Source organism: Artibeus jamaicensis, unplaced genomic scaffold (assembly GCF_021234435.1).
Source record: "Artibeus jamaicensis isolate MK-2021 breed Jamaican fruit bat unplaced genomic scaffold, CSHL_Jam_final contig_548, whole genome shotgun sequence".
Taxonomy (NCBI): Eukaryota; Metazoa; Chordata; class Mammalia; order Chiroptera; family Phyllostomidae; genus Artibeus; species Artibeus jamaicensis.
In genome coordinates this window covers 822,823-843,946 of record NW_026521883.1, presented here as the reverse complement: position 1 = coordinate 843,946, position 21,124 = coordinate 822,823, and the positions used below count along the sequence as shown (strand labels likewise).

The 21,124-nt window shown below is 44.2% G+C and overlaps 1 protein-coding gene across 1 annotated transcript in view; it reads left to right on the top strand.

Annotated features, from left to right (window-relative positions):
* FBXO34 (F-box protein 34) overlaps window positions 1–14,519 on the top strand; it is a 170,748-nt gene extending 156,229 nt beyond the window's left edge. Inside the window, exon 6 of the transcript XR_005083992.2 lies at window positions 14,432–14,519. The gene's annotated coding sequence lies outside the window, so the exon portion shown is untranslated. The remainder of the gene's footprint in view (window positions 1–14,431) is intronic.
* Window positions 14,520–21,124: the final 6,605 nt, after the last annotated feature.

Below are 21,124 nucleotides of genomic sequence, written 5' to 3'. Positions count from 1 at the left end.
CTTACTTTTGGTCCAAATTATTGATTTGAGTCCCGGTTTTCTTCTCTTCATTGTTGGTTCCCTGTACATTTTCCTTTAATTCACTTTGCATAGCCTTCACTTTTTCCTTATTTTGCGACCATATTCAACCATTTCTGTGAGCATTCTGATTATCTGTGTTTTGAACTGTGCATCTGATAGGTTGACTATCTCTTCATCACTTAGTTCAATTTGGGGGGCTTTGATCTGTACTTTCATTTGGGCCATATTTTTGTCTCTATGTAGCTGTTACATTGTAAGGGGCAGAGCCTTAGGTATTCACCAGGGCGGGGCAACTATGTCACTGCATTGTAATGCTGTGTGGGGGGAGGGGGTAAGAGGGGGAACAGTTTCTCTTGCTTTGGTCTCCACCTGCTTTCAGTCACTTCCCCTCACTACCCACGAGCAAATTGAGCCCTTCTGGTGCTGATTCCCAGGTGAGTGGGTTTGTGTACATTCTAGGACCCTGTGGGTCTCTCCAACGAACTCTCCTGTGAGGCTGGGAGTTTCTCCTGCTACTGCAACCCCCACAGGTGTTTACAGTCAGAGGTTTTGAGGCTTTACTTCTCTGTCCTGGAGCCCTGGATTTGGCAGTCTGTCTCACTCCCCAGTTGTTCTTCCTAGTTTATTCACACGTGAGTGTGGGACCGCCTAGTCTGCCAGCTGCTGCCTTGCCACAAGTCCTTTCCTACCCAGTTGCCTGTCTCCACCCCTCCTACCAGTCTGGATGAGTGTTTCTACTTTAACTCTTTGGTTGTCGGACTTCCATACAGTTCAATTTTCTGACATTTCTGGTTATTTTTTGTTTTTAAATTTGTTGTTGTCCTTCTTTTGGTTGTGCAAGGACACAAAATGTATCTACCTATGTCTCCATCTTGGCCGGAAGTCCTAATTCATCCTTTCTTCGTTAACTATTGTAAAGATTAAATGAGTTGAATGGGAGTATATGTAAACTTTTACCAGGCACTGTGCATATGTAAAGTATTGCTTTTAATATCTTTAAAGAGTAAGATCAAGATGTAGCTGGACTGTGTTAATGGTCATGAACAATCTAGAGTCTTTAAGAGAGATCAACTCTATGGAAAATGGGCCTTTACTGTTATTTTAAGAGGCCCTGTCTTTCATCATAGAAAATATTAAAATGAACCCACATTAAGTGCTATTTATATATAGCTATTTAAGAGTTGAATTTCTTGTGACTAATTGACATGTCACATTTTATAGATATTTAATCAAATTTACTAATTTCAGTTTTGGAATTAAACAAAAATTTAGAGCTGGTAGATTTTTCTCAGGTTTCAATTTTATTGGCCCTTGAAAATCTCATACACCCTAAGCACCGGGGCTCAGCCTCTAAAATGCACTCACATGAATGATGGGACCCGAGATTGTCTGGCTAGAAAAACTGAGATGGAACTTCCATGTTGAAGGATGGTTGTGAAACATTTTTTCACTAGGTGGCGCTCTTTCCCCTCCAGAAAGGGACTATCTTCTGGTTTGGAGAGCGAACAGCTTTTGGAGCCAGAGTACAAAGGGGTGGTTCTGTGCATCCCTTAGATGCTAAAATAAAAGGGGCTATTTCTCTGTGGCAGAAGATCAGGGAGTACTTACAAAAATAAATAAAATTAGTCACTGTACCAATCAATGCAAATATATTGTACATATTTATACACAGTGATTCAAATTATGGTGGGAAACCAAGAGAATGTGTTTGAAGAGCAATCCACACACTACCTAGATTTGCACTATATGAGAAGGGCAATTTTGCTGCCTAGGGAAAAGCTGAAAAGCAAGAATTTGCATAAATGTGATTAGGTTTCTTGAGGCCATGTTAGGAGACCGCATTTCTAAATCTGGTGGCAATTTTGCTAGACGCAGGCTTCTCTCTCCCGCAGGAGCCACGGACATTCATTGTGATTAATCTCTATACTGAGCTGACAGTTTCCTGACAGGGATTTCAACACAAGATTATGGAGGTGGATTTCAGCATTGCTTCAAGGTCTTGTCTAGATCAAAAGTTGATGAATTCTTATCCTTTTAGTAATCACTTGAAATAAAAATATCTCACAATAACTCATCCTTTTTCAATGGCTCTGGAGCATAAACGTCAGCATCTGGGAAGGAGCCTATGCAATGGCTTAATCAAAAAGGCACAGGAGCACTGTCCAATAACCTTAGTCACCGTCGCCTGGCTCACCCACCTCAGTCCGTGGAAGATCTTGAATGGGGGTGGGGCCGGGTCCGCTGGGGCGCTGCTGTGCCCTGGGCGTGAAGGAGACTTGCTGTATTTTAATTTCCCCAGGAAAATGGCTCCATTTCATGTAAAATTAAAAATAAGAATTAAAATTTCACAAGTCCCTTTTTCTTTTATTTCTAAATATTTTATTTATTTTTAAACAGAGGGGAAGGGAGGGAGAAAGAAAGGGAAAGAAACATCAATGTGTGGTTGCTGCTCACGTACCCCCTGCTTGGGACCTGGCCCGCGACCCAGGCATGTGCCCCAACCAGGAATTGAACCAGTGACCCCTTGGTTCACAGGCCAGCACTCAATCCACTGAGCCACACCAGCCAGGGCTCCTTCTTCTTTTTTTTCTTTTACTTCATTCTTATTATTTTCTTTTCCACGTGGACATCTGCCATCAGAGAGTTCTGCAACAAAAAAATACATTATTCTTAAAAGTGTATTATAAATAGGAAGTGTTATCAATGAGCATAGTTTTGGCAACTGTTACATGGACACAGAACCAGTGCTGGGCAGGCAAGAGCGGCTTTGCTCTTTTCCAAACTGAATTCATCCAGGGAAGTCTGAGCCCTGATGACAGCTGCCGGCCCCTGCCACACACAGCAGATTATAGGTTTTACAGAATTTGCTTGGGAAAGTATGTGTAAGCATTTCAGCTTCTGTCTCCTCACTGACTCCACTCTGTACACACCTCACTAAAATAAGAATCTTTGCTCCTGTCTGCACTTGCACGCTGTATAATTAGAGTCAAGTTGGGAATGACTCTTCCGCACTATCTTTCCTCCCCAAGAACTAACATTTAAGGATTTATTTCTGATAGATATTCTCTGGAAACTCGAAATATGTTTACATTTATTATGCAAAGTCAAAGATGACTTCTGAGATTTCAGCTGTTTACCCATCTTTGAAGGGTCTGCCTCAATGTTTCTAACCTGGGAAATGTAAGAAGACTATTAATTTCCTTCACTACTTCTTTTTTTTTTTTTTTTAACATCCATGTGTGAGCGATGCATCAATCAATTGCCTGTCACATGCCCTTAACCAGGGACCTGGCCCAGGCCCCAGGCATGTGCCTTGATGGGACTCAAACCAGTGACTTTTCCATTCGCCGGCTGAGCCACGCCCACTGAGCCACCCAGCCAGGTGATTCAGTACTTCTGTATAAAGTGTACCCACCTCATCTGTGCAGTTGTGGAGAGAGCTCTTCCTTTCCCGCTGTGTGGAGGCACGTGGGAGGCAGTAGGCACGGGAGTTTAGAGGCCGAGTGTGGGAGTTAGACCTCGATTTGAATATTTGCTTAACTGCACACAAGCATTGTAGTTTGGGCACATTATCTCATATTTGTAAGCCTAACTTTCTCCCCGTGAAATGGAGCTGATCACAGGTCTCCCCTAGAGCTGAGGTGAGGCCCCCCCCCCGCCCCCGGGGGGATCAGCGGAGCACTCAGTACAGGGCCTGGCGCATAATGAGAGCCAGTCGGTGGTGCTGCACCGGCTAAGGATACGATCCGCACTCAAGTGGCAGAACAAAACAGAGAACCATTTGTCAGGAGTCCCGGCTCTTCAGAAGGCAGCTTTACCAAATAGCCCGTGGGATTTTGTCCGGGGTGGGTGGGGGGAGCAGCAGCTCCATTAAAGGCCCCCACACCTCCTGAGAGGCCTTCCAGGGAGCAGCGGTTGGGAGGAGGCCAAGGCGAGTCAGCACACCTCCTCAGTTCCTGAGAGAAGGCGTCCTGGGGTCGCTGAGTCACTCTTCCCTTAAACCAGCAGTCAGCCCTCTCGCCTGCCCCCTTCTTCCTTTCCGTTTCAGAGTCAAGTCCGTGTTGAGAGGTACAAGGGAAATAACAAGATATAATTACCATGATGACAAATTCACAAATGATGTTCTTTATGAAAATGACTTCTCCTTGGATATGCTATACTTACTTAGAAGGGCCCCTGGGTGGCAAATCTCCAAGATGTACTTCTCATAAGTCAAAGGGAGTAACTGCTGGCAGAAATATCTTAGGAGTGACTAAGAGACTCTCCCCTCTGGAGAAAGACCTGAGCCCTTCTCTGCTGATGGGGAGACGGATAGAGAGCTCACTCTCCTCCTAACATTCCCCAATCCGTCTCCGTGTTCACTGTTTTATTTCAAGATATCTTATGTGTCATGTTTCCCATCATGTGGTCACTCATCCAAGATGTGCAAGACACCCCATAGATACCACAGAGGATTCAGATGCCCCTTGTTAAAGAACTTACAGTGTAGTCGGGAAGAAGCTAATACAATGGCAATAATCAAGATCATGATCATATGGACTTAGTATGATAACTGGTGACTTACTATGTCTGGCGGGCACTGTGTTTCAGTCCCTGAAAACTTGTTTTTATTGAAACGGTGCTATAAGTAGACATAATTTTCATCTCAGTTTCCGAGATGAGCGAACCGAGGTGTTGTGGAAATGAGGCAGCCTGTTCAAGGATAAGTCCTGCATACAGTCACCGTCACACCAGGCAGAGTTCAGTTAGACACTCCGGCAGTTCCTTGGCAGGAAAGATAACTTCCTGTGGATAGGCATCGGGGCCCACTTCACAGAGGAGAGAGCGAAAGAGCAAAGGCTTGAAGAATGTAGGGGTTCAATTGTGGCCCCTCCAAAAGACACATGTATCTACCCAGAACCTGCAAATGTGTCCTTATTTGGAAAAAGGGTCTTTGCAGATGTAATAAATTAAGGCTCTCGAGATGAGCTAATCCTGGATTTGGAGGGGGGGGTGAGGGGGGTGTGGAGGGCTGAATCCAATGAGAGGTGTGCTTCCAGGAGAAAGGCAAAGGGAGATTTGAGACCGGACCCATGGAGAGAAGCAGGCCATCTGAAGACTTAGGCAGAGACCGGCAGGCCCACTGCAAATTGAAGAACGACAAAGATGACTTGCAGGCATCAGAAGTGAGGAGAGAGGCATGAACCCAATTCCTCCTCAGAAGCAACACTGCTAATAACTTGAATTTGGACTTGTGGGTTCCAGGACTGTGAGAGAATAAATCTCTGTTGTTTTAAGCCACCTGAGTTGTGGTAATTTGTTATGGCAGCCTTGGGAGACGAATATACAGAATGTGGGAATCCCTGGAAAACAAGAGCTCAAGCAAAGACACTGAAACGGAAAAATACAGAGGTCTGAGTGTGTCTATTTTGGTTTGGCTGGAGCATTAGGATTCTGAAGGGGAACCGGCTGTTTAATATGGGGGTCATATTATGGAGGGCTTTGAATGTCAGGTTAGGAACTTCAGATTTTATGTGATGAGCCCCAGGGAACTTGATGAGAGTTGTATACAGAGAAAATTAATGTGTGCCCGAGCTAGAAGGAGGCGGTATAGGCCTGAATCATGGCAAGGGCTGTGGGAATGAAGAGAAGGGACATCTGAGATTTAGCAAATGACAGATTCCCAATCTGACTTGCTAAATCGCTCGATTCACCTTTTACCTGCTGTTGTTTACGTGCCTTTGTCTTCTGGGCTGCACAGCACCCACGCTTTAACTGAGCTATCCTAAGTTTCCTGGCTGCCTGTCAAGTTGGATTATTAACTTGTTCTGGCTTCCCGGCAGCCAGGCTGTGTTCTACATTGAGGACTTCCCTTCACTGATCATTTCTTTTGCCTTCTCTGGTCCCGAGTCTCCCGTGTGAACTAACCCTTTGGAAACTGTTTCAGTGGCCGCAGCCACCTCTTCCTGGCTCCTGTCCTGCCTGAGCTGGGGGGTGGGAGGCAGGGTTTCTGGGCTGCTGAGCTCGCCTGTCCCCAGCTTCCTGTTAGGGATCCTATCCTGACATTTGGTGCTGAAGTGTGATGGAGAGGCAGCATTGATCGAGCCGTGACATCTGGAACAGATGCAAATCTTTGAGCCATGTCAGAAGTGACACACTGCCAATTTCCCGCAGACCTTTAATATGGTCTGAGGCTTTAAGCCTCATTAGCATCATATCCCCCTGGTTAGTTTTTTCAAAATCACCCCACCTCTCTTGGTCTGGCTTGAGAATGTGAGACCAAGGGGAGGAAAAGAAGAGGAAGCCCAGTACTGGAGGCTTAGTCAATGCCAGTTATCATGTGAGGTGCTTTGCCTGTGTTATTTTATTTCATCTTCGTGTCAGAACAGTGAGGCAAGATCCATTATCCTCATTTTACAGATGAGGAAATTGAAGCTCAGAACAATTAGGTCATACAGTCAGTAGTGTTGCCAGGACTCAGCGCTGGGATCTTCCCACGTACCGCACCACCTCTTACCTCGGAGGTGATTTTATTCATGCTATACTAAGGTGGGAGAATTCAGTTTCTGGCACATGTGCAGGATTCGCCTCCTGCATGCTGGTTTTGGTCTTCGTGTCCTGGTTTTGCATAAACGTTTTTCCTCTGGTCCCTCCTAGAGCCCAGGCACTGACCTAGAACTTCCTGGATATCAGTTTCAAGAACGTTTGAGGACTTTCCAGACCGATGAAGTTGTGCTGTTTTCCAAATGAACAAACATCTGCTTTAGCATCAGGTTGCACTCTGCAGTTTTCTGGGTGTGTCTCTAGGTTGGGTTGTATAGGAACGAGTAAATACAATGGGTTGTCTATGTAGCCCTGACCTCTACATTGGTTTGTAGAAAGGCAATGGCTTTGGTACAGAATCCTGGGTGGTACTGTCTACAGAATTTATGAGGTTAGGACTTCGTTCACACACTCTAGTTTTCTACCCCAGGACCAATATCCTCGGGACCCCAAGCCACTGCCCTACCAGCCTGTGCATGCTGTTTTTGTCCCACCCTCCTCCTGCTCAATCCCAGAATGTACGTCTCCCTTCTTTCTGCAATTCCAATCCTAGACTTTGCTCACTGGCTCAGTCCCAGCTCATGTTCTCCATTAATCCTCTCCTGATCAGCTTTCCTTCGCTGAGGTCCTGAAGCCTGTTGCTTATCAGTGCTCTTCCCCAGCTCTCTTTCTGACTCTGGGTCTGTGCATTATCTTTTTTACAGCCTCTTACAATAAAGACTGTGGTCTTCCTTTTGGCCACATGACACTTGGCAGAGCGCTGGGCATACAAGAAGGGAGTTAAATATTGACTGAGTCTGTAAGATGCAGATACACATCTAGAACACAGAGTACCTTGCAAAATGTGCGTTGCTTTCCCTGATGTGTTTAGAATAAAGTACAAATTCCTGAGCGTGGATTACAACAACTACTACTACTGCTACGAAAATGTAATAAAATCTCTCAGCTTTCAGTTTCCAAACTATACTTCCAGGCATTGAAAAGGCACTGTTATTGCTGCTCCTCCAGTTCCATCAGTTAGAAAGACCACTTCTGGATTTTCTGCCCCTGGAAATTCTTCCAGGCCTTTGGACCCAGCCTTCCGTGTGTAGCCCTCCTTGATCGCCCAAGAACCAGCTGAGGCAGTTTTTCCTCTGAACACCCAAACCACGTCATTTTTGCCCAGTTTGGCCTGTATTTAATTCAACCTTGTCCTATAGTTCATTGTTTGTTTTCAATGTTTTATTTATTTATTTTTAGAGAGAGGGCAAGGGAAGGATAAAGAGAGGGAGAGAAACATCAATGTGCAGTTGCCTCTTGAATTCCCCCTACAGGGGACCTGGCCCACAACCCAGGCACGTGCCCTGACTGGGAATCAAACTGGAGACCCTTTGGTTCACAGGCTGGCACTCAGTCCACTGAGTCACAGCAGCCAGGGCTCTATAGTTCATTGTTTACACTCCCTTCTGGACTACCCACTCTTCAAGGAGCAGCTCTCGATTTGCTTTCGCATCCAGTTAATGCCTTCAGTGGGATGGGCAGCCTTCCATAAACATTAGCCTTGCTTACGGTGGTTCCTATCTGATAGGAATCAGCAGCAGCTCTAATGCTTTTTGGCAACAGCTCTCTTGCAGAGGAGCTAAAAACAAGGGAGGGCTGAGAGGCAGTGTACCCACTCCTTCCTTATTCCCTCCCTGCCTTGTGGCAGAGACAAGGTTCTTAGGTCTCTGTCTCTGGATGCTTAGCTGCCCTTTCTTAGCAACCTGACTTTGTTAGAGCGGAAATGGAGATAGTTCTGACTCAAATGCAACAGCGCATCAGAGGCAGGCCAGGGCCCGTGTGTCTTCTTAGTCAGCAGGCATTAAACCAAACTCATCTCTCCCCTAACCTCTAAAGCCCACAAAGCAGCAAACTCATTATCGCTGTGCAGGGGATAGTGAGGATTAGGCCAAGCACAGAGCAAGCAGCCTGGACTGTGGCAGGGACTGCTTTTTTTCAGGGACGGTGCAGTGAGCCATTTTCCTTTAATTGCTCATGACTTATATGCTACTCACTGCCACTGTGAACCAGAGACGCCCACTTGACATCATTAGCTGAGTGGGCCAGATGTCAGCCACTAGATGTTTCTAACTTCCCCAGCTTGCTGAGCTCATCTGGTCCTTGATGATTTAGTAAAAAGTGTCTCAAATCTCCACGCCTTATAAGTAGGCCAGATTCTGTCGCAGCAGCTCTGAGAATTCCTGCTGGCACACGTGGCAGGAGCCTGTGTTCCCTCTGCCACTGGTCTCTGCTCCCACTGCTTTCTTGGTCTCCGCTTTGTGCTCTGCTTCCTGAGTGCGCTGTTCCTTTTGCGTACAGCACCTACTTACTGGACTTCTTACAGACCCAGAGCGCCACTCTGCACGGCTGTGTGTGTGCTGCAGGCTTTCCTGAGGAATTGGGCATTGGAGAGTGTGTGTGTGTGTCTGTTAGGATTATGGACGTTACTTTACAACACAGAAGGGCAAAACACATGCAACTGTGTATTTCACCATCTCAGTTTTCAAAGTCCTTCAGCCACTCTGTCCTCCGGGGAACTGCCTGGGTTTGTCTCTTCCCCAGCCCCCAGCCCCGTTGCTGGACCCTCCTGACCTTCTTCTTCGACCTCCTTGAATTCCTCCTGTTCCTTCAGTGACAGGTCCACTGCATATTTCTGATGCAAAGCAGTTCAACTATTTTGCTTTCACTGCAAACCATCTACACTTGGCCTAACGAACCATCCCAATAACTAAAAACTGCATTCGAGATGTTTCTCACAAAGACAATCTCTGCCTGGAGAGGAATTCTGTGATTAGCTCTGATAGAAATATTTTGTTTCCTCCTTTGATCCACAAATAAAATGAAATTATTTTGCCCTGGCTGGTGTGGCTCAGCGGACTGAATGCCGGCCTGCGAACCAAAAGGTTGCTGGTTTGATTCCCAGTCAGGGCACATGCCTGGGTTGTGGGCCAGGTCCCCAGGTGGGGGCGTGCGAGAAGCAATGAATCCAGTATCTCTCGCCCATCAATGTTTCTCTCCCTCTCTTTCTTCCTCCCTTGCCCTCTCTCTAAAAATAAATAAATAAAAATCTTTTTGAAAAGAAAGAAATTATTGATCTAAATATTTTAGGGACTAGCTTCTGTTTATTCCTGGGGTCATTAAAAAAATAATGCCTCCTACACAAACGAGAAAAATAACAGAAGTGACAGTGAGCATAGGCTGTGCTTCACAGGCCAGAGTGGACGGCTTATCATACCTCCTGGTTCTGGAAGACATACCAGTAAATGCGGCACTCTTCCTTCTGGGCAAGGGTGTGGCTTCCGGATCTCTCTACAGGGCCGATTCAAGCTTTGTTAGGGGTTTATTAGCGTTGACATGAGAGATGAAGCTAACTTGCCCCCACTGCTCTAGACATTCTATGGAGGGAATTTCATGCTTCTGGGAATGACTTCTATTTATGTTTGTTAACAGTTGCCAGTCTGGGAAGCATGAATAGAGGGTAGAGAATGTGGTTTCTGTATTAGTCAACACAACCTGGGTTATGCTGTGCTAACAGCTGACCCCCCTACTCTTGCTATTTCTTGCTCATGCCGTGTGTCCTTTAAGGATCAGCTGACACTCTGCTGTGTGTCCCCTTTATCCTGGGAGTCAGGCTGACAGCAGCATCTGTCTAGAACATGCTGGCCTTGCGACAGAAGGAAACAGGTCACGGTGAACCATGACTGGCTCTTTAAGCTTCTGCTTATAACTCATGTCACTTTTACTCACCTTTCATTGGCTGAGGCGAATGTCAAGGAGGTGGGCAAGAGTAATCCTTTTTCAGGGATGAGCAGCAGAAACATTAATTCAGTTTATATCTGATATCTACTTTTTTATTTTTCTTAAATGTCTAAGAACTGAAGTGAAAGAAAAGGGAGACCTCTCTTTTTCAAGCTTTAATGGCTATTCTTTATTCTTTTTACTATCTATGTTAGAAAACTTATTATGAGGTTTAAAGAATAGAAATACACATTTTATGTGATTAGTATCAGAACCTTTATAACAGAGGCTGTTTAATGGTCAAACGAGGTTTATTAATGCAGATGAAGACAATAATATAAGTGGTTAAATCTGGACTCTATCCAACACAGTAGTGATGTCTTTTTTTTTAACATTTTTTATTGATTATGCCATTACATTTGTTCTATTTCCCCCCCTCTGTTCCCCTCCACCCTGCACACCCCTCCACCACCATTTCCCCCCCTTTAGTTCATGAACATGTGTATCAAGTTCTTTAGATTCTGTATTTCCCCTACTATTCTTACCCTCCCCCTATCTATTTTCTATCTACTGTCTATGCTACTTATTTTCTGTACCTTCTACCCCCTTCTCCTTCTCCCACTCCCCTGTTGCTAATCCTCCACGTGATCTTCATTTCTATGGTTCACTCCTGATCTAGCTGTCCTCTTAATTTGCTTTTGTTTTAGGTGTGGTTGTTGATAACTGTGAGTTTGCTGTCCTTTCACTGTTCATCTTTTTTATCTTCTTTTTTTAGGTAAGTCCCTTTAACATTTCATATAATAAGGGCTTGGTGATGATGAACTCCTTGAATTTGGTCTTATCTGAGAAGCACTTTATCTGTCCTTCCATTCTAAACGAAAACTTTGCTGGATAGAGCAATCTTGGTTGTAGGTCTTTGGTTTTCATGACTTGGAATACCTCTTTCCAGCCCCTTCTTGCCTGGAAGGTCTCTTTTGAGAAATCAGCTGACAGTCTGATGGGAACTCCTTTGTAGGTGACTGTCCCCTTATCTCTTGCTGCTTCTAGGATTCTCTCCTTCATTTTAATCTTGGCTAATATAATGATGATGTGCCTTGGTGTGTTCCTTCTTGGGTCCAACTTCTTTGGGACTCTCTGAGCTTCCTGGATTTCCTGGAAGTCTATTTTCTCTGCCAGAATGGGGAAGTTCTCTTTTATTATTTGTTCAAATAAGGTTTCCACTTGTGACTGTTCCTCTTCCCCTTCTGGTACCCCTATAATTCGGATGTTGGAATGTTTAAAGATGTCCTGAAGGTTCCTAAGCCTCTCCTTATTTTTTTGAATTCTTGTTCCTTCATTCTTTTCTGTTTGGTCATTTTTTTCCTTCCTTCTGTTTCACTCCTTTGATTTGAGTCCCAGTCTCCTTTCCATTGCTATTGGTTTTCTATGCATTACCATTCATTTCAATTAGTTTAGCTTTCATATGTTTCTCTAATTTGTGACTAAAATCAACCAGTTCTGTGAGCATCCTGATCACCAGTGTTTTGAACTGTGTATCTGAAAGTTTGGCAATTTCTTGATTGCTTAAATTTATTAGCTCTGGGGCTCTGAGTTGTTCTTGAGCCATTTTTGGTCTGTTCTCGCCTGTTAAGTATGAGGAGCGGAGCCTTAGCTGTTTACCAGGGCGGGGCCACCCAGGTGGCTGGTTTGTGACTCTCTATGTGGCGGCGGGGTCAGAGAGGGACAATGGCGGTCCTCTCCGCTGGCCCAGTCCGTCCCACCACTCACCCCCACCTGTTTATCGGAGCGGAAATGTGCAAGCCTGCCACCCTGCGCCTTGCGGTCTCAATGCTTGCCTCTTCACTGGTTTCTCCGCACGCAGATGCGCGACCGACCGACCGACCGCAGACAGCCCGCCATGCCTCATCCCTGTGTGCGCCCGTAGCTAGCCCGCACCTGGGATCCGTGCCTTCAGCTGCTTGTGCACCATCCTGTTCGGGGATCTTTTTGGCCAACCCACTCCACTGCTGGCTTCGCCCCTCTTACCGGTTTAGCTGAGCATTTCATTGTTTTCAGACTTCGTTTTGTCGATTTTCTGGGTGGTTTGGTTATGTTTATTGTTGTTAAAACTTTGTTGTTTTTAGATTTGGTTGTGCGGATGCAAGGTGTTTCCACCTACACCTCCATCTTGGCAGAAATCCTAGTGTTGTCTTTTATTTACCTTCAGAGTGGAATAAGCTAACCCTAACCATATTAACCTCATGACCCTCCCGTTAACCTCTCCCCAAAATGTTTTACTCTTATACATAATTTTAACAGGAAAAAAGGTTTTTTTGTATTGAAATATACTAAAGCATATATAAAAATAATGGTCACGTGCTGTGATAATTATTCCCTTCATCCTATTGATATTAGTGTGTCAGCAGGTGATGTACAAATCAGAACTGCTAAGAGGTGTTTGGAATAACACTAGTTTAGAAGAATGTCAGTAGGTATCCCACTGAAAAAAGGCTTAGTGATGCCACGATCCACTTGATCTTAGCAAAGGCCAGGAACAATAGTAATTCCGGGATTCAGAATGTGCTTGGTGAAACAGAATATAGGTCTCTGTGATGCAGGATGTCTCAGAACCTTAATGATGCATTCTCAGTGCATGAGCCATTTGCCTGGTCCTGCCCTTCAGAATGCACTCTGAGCAATGCTGACTCGCAGCTTTCAGCTGGTCCCATTGCAACCCCTTTCTGACCTCACTGGAATGCCCATCCTCCAAGTCCTCTATTTACTTCTAATCAATCACCCCTCTGCCTTCTTTACTTCCTCATTTAACCACATTAGACTGAACGAATCATCATTTTAATAACATACCTGGCCGATGATCTAAACCCCCTTATGTCTTAGTTGTACCCACCTGGCAAAACCCAACTTTGGATGGATCCAACTTTCTGCTTCCTCTGTGTCCTGCTGGAAAAAGCCATGTGACCATTAACTTCAAACAGGCCTTTAATATCTGACATTTCTTACTATCTGATATTTCCTGTTTAGTTCAGTTCTGACTCTCCCGCTCCCTGTGATACCGTCTCAAACCCTTTCTACTTCTGGATTCTACCGTCACCTCTCTCCACTCCCACCGCACGCCCTGTGCATGCAGCAGCTTTACAGATTATGGCTGTGTCTGCTGTTCCCAATCCTACAGCTATGCTCAGCCGCTCTCGTTCCAGCCTCCTCTTCCCTGTTGGGATGGTGGAAATGTCTCTTTTCTGTCTGACGACCCCTCTACTTGTACTATGATTCCCATACCTGCAACTTTCCAAGGACCTTACACTGTTGGTTATACTTTCTTTTTCTTTAGTATGGAGTCAACTTTACTTTTCACCTGGTCTTTCTCATCAACTATCAGATTTACATATGCTTAAGTTTTTTTCATTATAAAAAGAAATAAAAGAAGGAAGGCAGAAAGGAAGAGGAAAGGAGGGAGAGAGAAACTCTCAGCATTACGTTCCATTCCAGGTAATGCTGCCTCTTCATGGCCAGTTCTCACTCTTTCCATTTCCTCTTCTCTCACTCTTTATTCAATTTACTCATATTTACTTCTTTTTAGATTTAATGTACATGTGGTAATGTGTAACTCAGTGAAATTTTAAATATTTATACACCCCACGTAGCTACCACCCAGATCAAGCTATAGAACATTTCCAGAGGAAAAAAAGCACAAATATCCTCCACATTTCATAACTTGATATCTTCACTTGCCAATACACCCTGAAGATCACTCCCAGGCAGTATATTGCCTTTACCTCTTTTCAACGGAGTAGTGCTTCAGTATGTAGCTGAACCACAATTCATCAATAGTCTGTTGATGGACATTTAGATATTTGGCTATTGCCAATAGTGCTTCCACAAAGAGTTTTGTATTTCTGCCAGTGTGTGTTTGGTATGGATTCTAATTAGAAGTGGAATTGCTGGGCCAAAGGTTAAGTAGTTTGTAGCTTGGCTAGATATTGTTGAATTCCCCTCGCTAGGGGGTGTAGCATTTGCATTCCCACCAGCACTGTGTGAAACTACCGGCTTCTCCACAAACTCACTAACAACATGAACTAATACACTTTTGAATTTTATAGGCATAGCTTTTTCTCTTCTCTTTATTTTCTTGCAGCTTAATTGGGATACAATTGACATACAATACAGTACACACAATTTGAGGAGTTTTGCCATGTGTATGCAACTATGAAATCACTTCTACGATCAAGATAATGAATACGTCCCTCTCACCCCAAAGAGTCCTCATGCTCCTTTGTGATCTGTCTTTCCCTCTCCAATCCTATCTCCAAACATGAGAGGTCTCAACAATTTTACTTCCCATACAGCCTTTCTTGAGGTATCAGGAGTTATGCCTCCCAACAGGAGGGAGTGAATTAAGGGAGAGGAGAACAGGCCCAGAAGGCCGGGAGGGAGGAAGGGCCATCCTTAGCAGGACAGTGAGGAGAAACCCCGACCTATGCCCGCTGCAGTCCATGCTGCCGGCGCCAGTACAAAGGGCTGCCAGTTTGAACCTGGAGCTGGTCGTAAGCCTCCAAGACAGACGAAGAAGATAAACCAATATAAAGGCTGATATATCAAAAAACTTGAAGTAGAGATTTAGAGACTCAGAATCTGCGGCTTAGAACCAAACAAATGAAAGGAAAATGACATCTAATAAGGAAAGAAAGGAACAGTTATCATGATACGCCAAATGACTCAACTGTAAATAGCATTAACATTGTAACTGTAACATAACCGATGAAGTTGATGTAACCAAAATTATGCTGTGGCTCTCTCAGGGGAGTGGCAATGCATGTGGAGGAGGTGAAAGGAGGCTAAATCCTTATCTTCCCACAGGACAAACTGACAGACCATTCCACGAGAGAAAGATCAATAAGGAGCAACAGAAGCTTGTTCTCGCTAATTCCTATATAGGTTTACATCTTGGCTTAAGTGACATGTTCACGGGCCACTTTCCTGACTGCCCTGGGCGGCTCTCTGTCAGGCAATTTTGTGCAGACATCTATTAAGGCACTACGATCTTTTTATATTTATTTTTATATATTTTTAAATTTATTGATTTGAGAGGGGGGAGAGGGAGAAAGAGAGAGAGAGAAACATCAGTTTCTCTTCCATGTATTTTTGCATTCATTGATTGTCTCTTACGCGTGCCCTGACCGGAGATGGATCCCACAACCTTGACGTGTCGAGGTTGTGCTCTAACCAACTGAGCTACCTGGCCAGGGCTTGACCACTACCGTTTTCTCCTTTTCTGTGTCTCCAAGAGACTGTGTGCTCCCTTGGGGGGAGGACAGTGTTTTACAATCCCTTGGTATAATGCACAGAAAATGTTAAGTAATGAACAATACTACAGAGCACCGCGAAAGCAGAAGTTACAAAGTCTTGGTAAAATTAAGAGGACTTCAAAGAGTCTGTTAGAACCAGACACTTTTAATAAAATCAAAATCAAATTACAATGACTTAAAGAACATGAAGTCATCTTACTTCCAAAGTCTTAAAAGATTCTGTCTTCCATGGTGTTCACTTGCAGTCACGCACCCGTCTCCACTCAACTCTTCAGACTGCTGTGAATTTTTCTTAATCAGACTAAGTGCTCAGGGCTCTTTCCCAGAGACATTTATTTAACTTTTCTCATTCATTAATGGGAAGGTTTTACATTCACATTTCTGTAGCCTCCTGCTGGGATAACTTCATAAACCTAGTTATCTCATTAGGAATAAGAAACCACTCTTTCCAGGAAACAGTTTGGGATATTAAACTGTGGGTAAGAATGCCAGTGTGTATTACTTTTAAAACTCAACATCAAACAAGGTAATGAATAAAACATATTAATTTTCATGGAGGTGGAAAGCAGCTGGGAAAAGGACATTAGAGGGTGAAAAAGTGACTATTTGATTAATATAAATAATTTTCCTTCTGCTGAACAATTTCCTTAACTTTATGAGCTCCCCAAATGCATTTAAAATACAATTCAATTTGCCACAATTTGACTAACAGTTTTTCTCTGGTATGAGCATATCAGTCTGTCTTCCTAAAACTCAGTACTGTATGCTCCAAATGACAAAGCGGATGGATGGAGGAGGCACCTCTGACCATTATGCTGTATGGCCCACTTGCAAAATTTTTAGTGTGTATCTTCAAAGTTCTGTGCTTTGCTTCATGCCCACGGGAAGAGTGCTCCTTCCAGCAGACACAGCTGTGGTTCCAGTGGATTGGAAGGTGAGGTTTCCACATGCCACTGAGTGAGCAAAGAAAGAGGGGTTACCATGTAGATGGGGTGACTGTGCCCACTACCGAGGGGGAAATGGGACTGCTGCTTGTGGAACACAGGGAGGCGAGTCACCCAGATCCCCTTGAAGGACGGACTGGCCGCCCAGCTACTGGAGGTTCTGTTGGCAGGCTGCTTCCAGCTATCAGTTCCTTTTCAGCTACAATGAGCTGCCTCTCCCAGGGTCAGACCCTTCCCGGGATAGCCCACAATGGGCAGTGGTCCCTCCAGACCTCGCACCAGGCTGCCTGAGGCTTTGCCAGCCTCGCACACTGCTCAGGTCTGCTCAGTTCTGCTTCTGCCCCTTAACACCACAGGTGTCTATCACTTCCAGAGAACTCAATGGGGCAACAGAGCTCACAGTGAGGGGGACAAGGAAGATGGTTGGGACTCCAGGGAACCACCAGGGTGCCTCCTCCACTGCCACAGCCGCTGCCAATGGTAAGAATGTCGTGGAATACTACAGTAAGTCAGCAGAAACCGGATCATTAAAGGCTCAGGTCCCGCAGAAATGAAGGTTTGGTTCACTTCATCGTGTAAAAACATCCAGTTAGCTGAGATGCTGGTGAAAAGCCAAGGGACCATGAACCAGGTGGTGGAAAAACAGGTCATAGAGCATTGCAGAAATAAGTACAATTTCAGCAACATGTGTTTTCTCTGCTGTGTCATGTTGTAGATACACTTATGTTCTCCAATTTCTCCTTTCTTCTCCCTTCCCCCCACAGTTACATATGGGGTATGTTAACTTTAAATATTCATCTACATACAACAGACTACCAATAAGAGCTGTGCCAGAACAAAAGAGAAACAGACATCTCTCAGATATCTGGACTTAAAGCTGGATGTAGTGACTGTTTAAGTTTTGAGACTTTAAAGATGAGATGAGTACATTTTTGTCTGCATAGGATGATTTAATTTTTTTAGGTGAGAGCACCTCTTGGATTATAAGTGTGTAGAGAAATATATATACTGATATTGAGCGGAGAAGGAGCGGAATGTGAGAAAAACGACTTCAATATCTAACCTTTACTGAGCATTTGAATGAACTCATTTAATGAATTAACTCATTTAACCCTCACAATAGCACCTGTGAGAGTGGTACTATTATTATCTCCATTTACAGATGAAACCAAAGCTCATAAAATTGAAGTAACTTGTCCACAGTTGCAGAGTGTTTGCACTGTGGTGTTTTGTGCAGAGGCTCATACTCTTAATTTAAGATTGCCTTATTTTACGGTAGAGGAGGTATGTCATTCTTTTAAGTTGCCCAGCATCTGAGTCCTCTTACCGTGCATGGGAAATTCTCCTCTACATGACTCAGGGTAGGAGACAGAGTCTACCTGACACCACAAAGCTGCAAGAGCAGACACTCACTTCCCAGTGTTCCTTGCACCTTGGTTGCGAACATGTGATCGAGGCCCTCCCACAGGTACACTTTCTCATGGCCATTGCAGCAAGACCAACTTTTAGGAGCACCAGGGGCGGCAGTGCTAGTGGTGGCCAACAGTGTCTGTGTTGGGTGTTGGGGTCATAAAGTGCAGCATCTGGTCCTCAGGTGCCGAAGTAGACCATCCTCACTAGATCAGCCTTGTCGCAGTATTTTAGGTGATGACTGGGAAGCCATCAAGGTTTCTAACCTTCCCAGCAATTCAGTGAGGTACCCAATGTTCTGATTTGTAGCAACATCTCATGGTTGTTCAGACTTATTTCTAAAATAATATACTATTATACATGTATAGCTCATAGCTCTTTTTCTGCACCAGGTACGGTTCTAGGCACATTACACATGTGAGTCAAATGAAGTCTTAGAAAATCTTAAGTTCTACTATTGTCCTCATTTTACAAGGAGGAAGCTTAGGTGCAGAGAACTCAAAGGACTTGTCTGAGGTCACACAGAGATGTGATTGGAGCCCGGGGAGTTGGTCACCAGAGTCTCCTCACCCAGTCGTTCTGCCAGGGCCCCTTGCTTTTCTGAATCCATTGTTTTGATTCTGCCCTTCTCTGGGCTGGGTTTCATCTTCAAAGAGTTTTGTTTTCTTTTTCAATAAGAGCTCACAGAAGATGTTTTGTTTGAATTCTCTCATCCTGGAGAGTGTCTTTTTTTTTTTTTTTTTTGGTCTTTTTATATGAAGAGAACATCTGCTGGATGTAAATTTTTAGGTCACACTTCCTTGTGAACTCTCTTAAGCATTGTTCTCTGTCTTCTGGAATAGGTGATTTTTGGTGTATGTGGCAAAGTCTGAGGACCATCTGATTTTACTCTGTTGTGTGTAACTTCTCCTTTTCGCTTTGTAGGTAACTTTTGCTTTTCTCTGGGTCCTCTTTCTGTCATTAGGATATGTCTTGGTTTCGGGCAAATTTTCTAGTTTCTTCCCGGTCCATATGGCTTTTTGTCCAGAAGATTCAAATCTTTATTTTGAAATATTTTTTCTTCTATCATTTTGGGGAGAAGTATGAAAATGCATTTGTTTGATTCTATTCTTCGGGTGTTACCAATTTCCAAATTGTGTGTCAGAGCAGTTCGCAATGATGAGTCTCTTAGATCCGTTTTGACTTCCGTATCTATCATCTGTAATATTTTTTATATCATTGCCCCATTCCATCTCTTCAAGAAAAAAAAAGCCTGTAATTTATGTCCTTTAAGTGGTTTGGTGGTTTTCTCCACCTTCATTTCTTACGTGGTATTGTTTTGGTAATGTTTTTAGATTCCTGTTAAAGTGCTATTTCCCAGGGCTCTGCTGGCTTGCCTTCTACCCCGAGTGTTTTCTGAACCCTTCCTGTTTCCTTGGGTAAGTCCTTTTTTGTACTTATTCTTTATCTGAAGCTTGATTGCATTTCTTTACTGTTTTCTTTCTTTTTTTAAAAAAGATTTTATTTATTTATTTTCGAGAGACGGGGAAGGGAGGAAGAAAGAGAGGGAGTGAAACATCAATGTGTGGTTGCCTCCAGCACAACCCATACTGGGGACCTGGCCTGCAACCTAGGCATGTGCCCTCCCTGGGAATCAAACCAGGGATGCTTTGGTTCTCAGACCGGTGCTCAGTCCGCTGAGCTACACCAGCCAGGGCTATTCTTTCCTTTCTTTCTGAAGAATATATGCAGAGGGTCTGAGCTGCTTTATTTCTGATGTCAACAGGGGGAGATTTGTGAGGGGAGAAAGTGAAGAGTGAAGTGGGACCGTCTCTAGCTTCCCACAACTACACTTCCTCTTTCCTAAGGGTTCATGTACTTTTCTGGAGGTGAGCGTGGTGTACTCACAGTAAAATCCTTTAAACCACCTCTGGAAAGCCCCTTCAACTCTCTGTCAGCTATCAGACCGGGTTATGGACAACATGAATTACTGTTATCATGGCCTCTCCTTCAGCTGTCCTCACCCCTACCACTTAACAGTGCAAAATTGGTGCCTGTCCGGGGGGACCTACTGCTTCTCCCATGGTCTCACCCTGCCCCTTGGTTTTGGTGCTTTAATCAAAGACTGTTTGGAACTGTCCCCTCTTCTCAGAAATACAGATACCTGAGGTCCAAGGCTCACCACTGTTTCTCATCGACTGGAAAGAGGTTGGCGAGTATTCTTTATGGTGGTCGTTTAGAATTTTAGTGTTCCCCTGTTTCATTAAAGATGGGATTAGGGGTTGAGGAGTGGCTTAGCTGGGTGATTCCACACCAGGGTCTCTCATGAGGTTGCAGTCATTTCAAGACAGGAGAATCCCCTCCCAAGCTCACTCTCACGGTTGCTGGCAGGTCTCAGTAACTGCTGAGAGGCTTCAGTTCTGCATCACATGGGCCTCTCCATTTGGCTGATAGCGCAAGGCAGTGATAGTGCAAGGCAGAGCGCTCCCCGGGGAGGCTGTGATGAGAAGGAAAGGAAGAGCAAGCACAAGACAACACCCAAAATGGAAACCATATTCTTTTACAACTTCATTTTATAAGTGACATAGCACAACTTCTGTTCGAGTCTGTTGGTCACACAGACCCAGCCAGGCACAATGCAGAAGGAATACACACGGTGTGAATATGGAGCCAGGGATAGTAGGGGTGATTTTGGAAGCTGGCTACCACAAGCACATATATGTATGTGTGTATATTTATAAATGTATGTATGCATGCATATGTATATATAATACCATATATACAAGTTGACCAGAAGCTGTTTGTAATAATTCTGAATTTGAATGTCCTCAATAATATAACTTCAAAATATATGAATCAAAAATTGATAGAACTACAAAGAGAAGTAGATATCCCTCATCATAATGGGAAATATAGCCCACTCGCCCAGTAATGAACAGATCAAATGGATGAAAATATCAGTAAAGATAAATAAATTTTGAATAAGATAAGCTCAATCTAATGACATATATAGAACCCCATAAAACAATTGGAGGATGCACACTCTTCTCATGCCATGCAGAACGTTATGAAATTTGACTATAGTGATCCACAATTCAAGTCATAATACATTTTAAAAAATTGGACCCTGGCTGATGTGGCTCAGTGGATTGAGTGCCAGCGTGTGAACTGAAGGTTGCTGGTTCAATT